The sequence below is a fragment of the Alligator sinensis genome, unplaced genomic scaffold (assembly GCF_000455745.1).
Source record: "Alligator sinensis unplaced genomic scaffold, ASM45574v1 scaffold1499_1, whole genome shotgun sequence".
NCBI lineage: Eukaryota > Metazoa > Chordata > Crocodylia > Alligatoridae > Alligator > Alligator sinensis.
In genome coordinates this window covers 925,545-932,754 of record NW_005842494.1, presented here as the reverse complement: position 1 = coordinate 932,754, position 7,210 = coordinate 925,545, and the positions used below count along the sequence as shown (strand labels likewise).

The following is a 7,210-nucleotide window of genomic DNA, read 5'->3' as shown; positions in this document are numbered from 1 at the left end:
AAAAATATTAGTTGCAAAAAAAAATTGTAGCAAAGAAAGGATTTTTTTTTTTTGCTGCTATTTAGTGGGTCTAATAAAAGATATCGCCTCTGACCCAAGAGCTTTGTGCATCTCTAGTTACAAACAGATCACAGATGTCCTGACTCCCCAGTCCCTGATCTCAGCAGGCAACTTACCTGCTTCCCACTTTGTCACCCTTTGAGCACCTGTCCTCACCTGCAAGCGCAGGGGGAGAGGGGAGAAAGCCTTTTCAAGAGAGACTTGCCTGACGGATCGCTTGTCGCCTCTCGAGGAGAGCAGCCGCGGGGAGTTACAGCAGACAGGCTTCAGACGCATGCTGCAGTGCCTGCGCTTACTTGCAAGGTCTTATGTGCTTTTCCTTTTCTTCTGCTTTGGAAGAGCACCCACGCAAAGTTACCTTGTGGGGTTCGGCTCCATCGGATGCGCTGACTGCCACAGCGTCGTTCTGCAAACAGTCAAGGACAGACAAATCCTTCAGACAGCTGCTCCTCGGGGTGCCCTCCCCAAGCCCCTGCCGGCAGCATAAAAAAATAAAGAGTTTGGCTCCTTTTCACTTCTTACCAGAAACATCTCGCTCCTACTCCCTAATTAGCGACCAAAGTCGTCGTGCGGGTGCTTGCGAGCTAGAGGGCAGTGTTTTACCTTCTTGTCCAGCCTTGTGAGTGCCAAGGGCTCCGTAGGCTGGAAAAATAAATTGGACATTAAATATTTTATTTTGGATCTCCTACTACTGATTTATTTCTGGTGCGATGCAGCAAGTAAATATTTCGCGCCAGTATTCACAATAAATCCCACGCACTGCACGCCAGGCAGTAAGGGCCCACTCCAGATTCTTTTTGAAACCAGTAAACTTTATTTATATATAACAACAGTACAAAGTGAGTCCTTGGCTTGCAAAATAGGAGTGTTTCATATTTACAATAGGTACACAATAATATATTAGAATAATAACAAAAACCCTTTTTTTCCCTCCTTGGAACGCTTTTAAATACTTAAACTTTCTTACATTTTTTTTTCCCACAACACTTGTAAAAACAACAAAAACCAGACAACCATCTTTTAAAAAAAAAAAAAAATATAATACAGAACTCCAGTGTGTCAAGTATCACGCGGACAGGTGGACGGGGCGGGGAAGGGTTGGGCTGTGTGGTGCAGACAAAGTATACCGTCAAATTTAGTGTATCTTGCCAGCCCACCAAAACCAAAATAAAATGAAATAAAAATAAAAATAATAAAAAAGGGTCTTATGACGGGCATTTCTTTAATTTGTAAGGGATGGGTCAGATAAATAAAGAGCCCTTTGAACCCCAAATATCTTTGCTTTAAAACTCACATGATTATTATTTTTTTTAATTTGGTTGCTACCCTCACATCCCCCTTTTTCATGACCGTCCCCCTGCAGAAGGTGCCCTAGCAAGTGAACTGTCTCCGTGGTACGGCGGGGACGGAGCTGGCTGCGATACATTCTGAGTATTAGCACGAATGAGGCAGAAGTAAGGACCACAGACCGGGGCTCTTGCGCTTTTTGACGCCTGCCTATTCAGGCACGTGCCTGCTCTGGCCAGGAGGGGAGGGGACCAGCATTCAACGTTTCCCTAGCCCAAATGCAGCACAGGGGCCAGATATCGCAAGGGAAAGCCTGGTCAGGACGTGTTTGCAGGCTCCAGAGACAGGCGCTGGGGTTTGGGCGAGTGCCCCTGTGTTGGGTGCTATGCCAATCTTTGCAGCCTTTTGCTAACAGCAAGGAGGGAAAGTGGGGATGGGACAGGGACTTCTTCCACCCAAAGGGGTGAGAGGGCAGCGAACATGAAGGCAGATGGGCATTTTTAGCCAGCACGGATAAACACACGGACACTGCAGCATAAACAACACGGGCAGGACACATCTGGATTCAAAGGCCTGGCTTATTTCATGTAAAATCCTGACAGCTATGGCAGCTCCAGCTGCTCTAGCAAGGGGAGGAACTGCTCGCTTAGCCATTTGCTCCAGTCTGTGGGTTGCTGACGGGGCAGGACACGACACCCCGGTGCTCGCGCTGCCCCCCACGGCTGCTGTGGTGGGATGCTCTGCGCCTGCCACGAAACCCGGAATGGATCCGGGGACAGCCGGGCTCCTCTCCTGCCCCCGGGCCCCCTTTGAGCCAGTCTCCAAACCTGGCCCACTGCTACCAGGACCAGTAAACCAGGGAGGGGATCAGAAGGGGTAGGACAGAGACCAAGAAAGCTTTGCACTGCACACTTGTCCTTAATTGAGTCTGGAAGAAGTGCTCAGCATGTCACCGGGATTTCTGGCTCCTCGCTTTGCCTTAAACTAGACCAGGAGCCCTGGAGAAAGGGGCGTTTGAAGAGGCAAGGGAATAAAATGAGCACTTCCTTTCAAATGGGGGGCCTTTGTGGAGGAAGGAGGGAGCCGTACTCCCTTCTGGTTGGGTGGATACATCGTTCACTTGCTAGGAACTGGGCAGACAGATTTTGCTTTTGTTCCTCTTTCTAAGAGAAGAAAAATATGTTCAAAGGCTTCACAGTTTTTAAGACCTTGCCCTTTGAACTGGCCTGGCTGAGCTACATGGAGGTGTTGCGGTTCGGGGTGCTCAGGCTCTGAACCGCACCCCACAGGTTTCTATTTCTAAGTCAAACAGCTCCTTCGACAAGCAGCTCATCCCAAAAGAAACGTTTCCAGCAACGCGACTGCCCTGGCCACATCAGCGCCGGGCGACTGTGTATGTGTCGCACACGTAAGGCCTTTGGCCCCTCGCTTGCTGATCTCAAGAGGCCTGGGACGAAGCGGAGCGGGGCTGGGAGGGGGGATCGTGGAGTTTTCACTGAAGACACATTCACAAAACAGATCGGACCGTTCACCTAGCTCTACCTAGCAAGTAACTATATACAACATCACAGCTCTGTATTATTGGCTTACGGTTTCTGGTACACATGGACTACTGAAATAGGATGACTGAAGCTGTGCTGCCCTCAAACACATCGTGGATGCTGGCTGCTTGTCCTCCTTTTCTGAACCCTTTTGTCTTCCCTGCGCAGCACAGTCACTGCTGAGGTTTCCCCCTGATGGCCCAGCTTGTTTGAGTCCATCTATTTTTCTTTCATTCAGTTTGGTGAACTAAGTCCTCGTGACAGGTGAATGCTGACAGCACTGGAAAATGAAACAGAGCTGCCGGTGACAGCCAAAAACACTGCCCTGCAGCTGCCAGCGGGAAACAGTACAGGCACAGGCTTAAAAAAATGTTTCCAGAATAATTCTCCAGCCCCTGCTCTGGCCCAGGTGGAGTTACGCTCTCAAGGGCAACACACAAACCAGCTTCCCTCCAACTCCCTTGCACCAGCGAGTGGTTAGCAAGACCCTGCATGCACATCCACACCGGGCACCAAGCAAGAGGCACCCAAGCCAGCAGCCACAGCTGAACGCCTGGACTCGTGCTCGTATAGGGCACTTGCACACGTTATGCATTTACACGTAGAGCCCAGAGCACAATCACCGAACCGCCGAGTCCTGCTGCAGGGCTCCCCTACTCAGCCTGGACATTGCAGACAACCTGTGAGGCGTATGGAATAGGGAGAGGCTCCTTTTTTTTTGGTAAATTCCATGTAAAACCCTTGCCAGCAGTGGCATATGTCCTCTTAAGAGGACATGGGTGGCCTGGCTGTTGGGATTGTCACAGGGGAAAGGCATTGAACACCTGTGAGGCGAAGGGTTTTATCACGCAGCACTGGGATTTCACGGGGAAAGGCTGGCCACCCGCATACGCAGATTCAGGTTCATGACTCATTTCGGTCCCCCTTTCCACGGCTCTGCTCCTTCACACCCTGGCCCTGGGGTGTTTTTCATAACGCTTGCTTGTCATGAATTAAGCTACAGTCCGTTCCCCGCTGAGCTGGACCTAGGGTGGCCTCAGAGGTTCTGGTTTTAGCTCTCCTGGCTTTATGCACCTGGCAACCCCCTTCCCTACCTCTCCTGTGGGAAGGAGCGGGCCATCTGAGCTCCACATCAGCCTGCTTCTTGGAGGGATGCAGCACCGTGGTGCAAAGGCAGCAAGGTCCAGGCAGAGGCAAGCTTGGCTAGGAGTTAGGACTTGGGCATAGGGGGTTTTAAAAAAGGCTTTCAAGGTGGAGAAGCATTTGATTAGCACCTAGCTACCCCTTGGAGTGGGTGCTTTGATGGCTCTGGATAACGCTCAAGTGCAGAAGATTAAATAGAATTATTTAAACAGCAGCACCAGACACAGAGAGTCCAGAAATGACGTCTTCTGCTTTGATGTCGAAACACCTGAAACAAAGCCGACCGGAGAATCAAAACGCCTGGGCGCGTTTCTCCCACCTGGCCTGGTGCGGGGAAGGAGGCGCAGAGCTAGATGTGCAATCATTTCATCTGCGGCAAACCTGGGGCATCCCTGCCGACCGAACCTGGCGCGGGGCTTGCCTGCAGCACGCAGACCGCTCCGTGCCGAGATCTGAAGCGCCAGCCCCAGAGGACTGAGAAGTCGGCTGTAAATTGGGCATCGGATCACAAGAGCTTCGCCACATAATTTCCTGCAAGCATCCATTATTCACGAGAACCAAAGAAAGGAGCGCTGAAGAGACTTGCTCGGTCACACTTCAGCCGCTCCTGCCCCCGCCTGCAGCAGACCGTCCCCTTCGCTGCCTGACTACGTCCGGTCCTGTTTCAAGCGATTCAAACACTTTGGCTTCAGCTGCTTCCCTTGGGACGCTATGCCACAATCTAATTAATGCTCCCAGGAGGCAGGCACATTGACCCTTTCCTCAGATGCCATCGCATACACGCAGTAATTAATCCCAAATACTCCCTTTCCCTCCTTGTGCTTAGGAGCATTCCTTGAGCATGCGCAACTGCCCCTTTCCCCAACCCATCATATTAGACATGTCTTGTTCCCTCCTCAGTGACATCCAAGCCCTGCAAGTATTTTAATTTTTCCCTAGTCTTCTCCATTGGTGGGATGAAGAACTGCACAACTGGTTTCCAAGCCTCCAGACAGCAAAGGAGGAGAATGATGCTAAGGGATGAAACAACTGGAGAAGAGGAGACCGAGGGGGATTGAATAGCAGCCTTCAGCTCCCTGCAGGGTGGTTGCAAAGAGGATGGAGCTGGGCTGTTCCCAGGTGACAGAACAAGGAGCAATGGGCTCAAGTTGCAGCAAGAGAAGTTTAGGTTAGATATTAGGAAAAACTTCCTCACTAGGAGGGTAGTAAAACACTGGAGCAGGTTACCCAGAGAGGTGAAATCTCCATCCTTGGCGATTTTGAAGACCTGGGTAGACAAAGCCCTGGCTGGGATGATGTAGTTGGGGCTGGTCCTGCTTGGAGCAGGGGGTTGGACTAGATGTGACCTCCTGAGGTCCGGTCCAACCCTTGTTTTCTATGATTCTAAGCATAACTGATGAATACACCCAGCCAACGGGTGCTATAACACACAACGTGGATGCTGTACGCTGGTAAAGACAGCCTCTGCGTAGTGCCACCCCCGAGGCTTGTGCAATGACTTTTATACAGCAGGCAAGAGATCTAGGATCTGCACTGTATCCCCACAGCACTAGGGAGCTGTAGGCAGAGACTTCAGCCTTCACTAGACAGAAGAACAGAGTAAAGGGAACACACGCTGGAGAAGACGGCTGGGCAGGGAGACGGGCAAGGTGTGCGTGATGCCTCCTAGCAGAAGACAGCTGTTCCAGGCCTAAACCTAGTTAGACAGGGGATCCTTGATGAGTTGACAGGAAGGAATTTGGACTGCATGGTCCTAAACAGATCCTGGTAGGAGCATGGGAGTTCTCCCATCAGGGTGCAGAAATGATGCCAAGCAACTCTGGAGAACAGTTAAGCAGGCAAAGCGAATAGGGAGTCAGAAATACTTGAAGCGATGGCTGTGACCAGAATGCAAGGCTGAACAAAGGTGCGCATTGATCGTGTGCTGGATTGCTGTGAACAACAACAGCAAAAACCTGGGGAAACTGAAGTCTTTTGGGGGAATATCACAGATCTGCCTTTATGCAATGTCAGCAACAGAGAGCTGGTCAAGTTAGCAAGCGCTCTAATGACTAGATGGTGAATTTATTAGCATTGGGATGCCAGGCTTTAATAGGATGACCTGGCAGATTCTCCCTGTTCTGTCTTTGTAATTAAGACTCCTGGTGCAGGTAAGGGAACCTGGGAAGCAAACTCCCCCGATAATAGGCAGCCTGTCTCTGTGCTGGTCTCCACACACCCCCTTCTTGTACCCATGTCTCCGTCAATCGGAGTCTTCTCGTTACAAAGCTGAGGCTGTAGCGAATGTCAAAAACTACAGCTTATTGCACAAGGTTGGTCATTAGTATTTCTTTCGGGCTACTAATAGGGCCCAGAGAAACTCACCTAAGTGGATTACCAGAGGAGAGTGGGCTTGGCGCGGCTTTCAATGGAGGATAATTGAAACAGCAAGTTTCCTGAGTACTTCTCCGAACGCTTTTCCCTCCCTCCTTGTCGCTGTCTGCATTCAGACTCCTGGGACTCTCGCTGCCTACTTAAAGCACCAGTTTGAACCTGCACGTCAGCGACCAGATTGCTCCCAGCTCCCTTCTGCAGCAGCGGGATGGGGGTGGGTGGCTGGCTGTGAAGTGGTATTTTCTTTGCAGCACCCTGGCAGCAAGCTATGACCCCAGCCCTGCACAGGCACAGATTGCTGACGACCGTGGCACAGCTCTGTGAGCCCAGGATCCTAGTGCAGGACTGCGGCGCAGGTTGTGAGCGGGGACTAACAAGAGCTTATGTACAGGCAAGCTTCAGCCACACCTTTCAGCTCTGTACAAATGCACGAACAAAGATGGATTTCAAGACGAGAAGGCTGTATACTCTAATGGTTTTGCACTGTAGGTTCAGTTCCTTCCAGTATGGCGGGGTGAGTCTGTGGGCCCAGTACCATGAGGCCTTTCCCCCCCCTCCCCACACCCCTTCTGGCGCTGTTGGGAGGATGCGGTAGCTTTACCGGAGTCCCGCGGCGGAGCGGACTCTGCGTAAGTCATAACAGTACCTAGCACGCAGCACCCGCACGTGTGAGATGGCAAAGCACCCACGCTCCTTTGGCTTCAGCCAGACCTTGACCAGCACGTCACATTGCCAAGCCTTTGCTAATCTTCTCACCCCACGAAACACTGCTCCCCCCACTTCAGAAGCAGGGGAAAGAGCACCGC

General features: G+C 51.2%; 1 long non-coding RNA gene across 1 annotated transcript; it reads right to left on the bottom strand.

Moving 5' to 3' along the window:
* Positions 1 to 300: 300 nt before the first annotated feature.
* On the bottom strand, positions 301 to 5,168 carry LOC112551532. Its single transcript, XR_003095834.1, has 3 exons — positions 2,938 to 5,168; positions 583 to 702; positions 301 to 466 (listed from the first exon to the last, which is right to left on the bottom strand). It is a non-coding gene; the product is annotated as an uncharacterized LOC112551532 (long non-coding RNA).
* Positions 5,169 to 7,210: the final 2,042 nt, after the last annotated feature.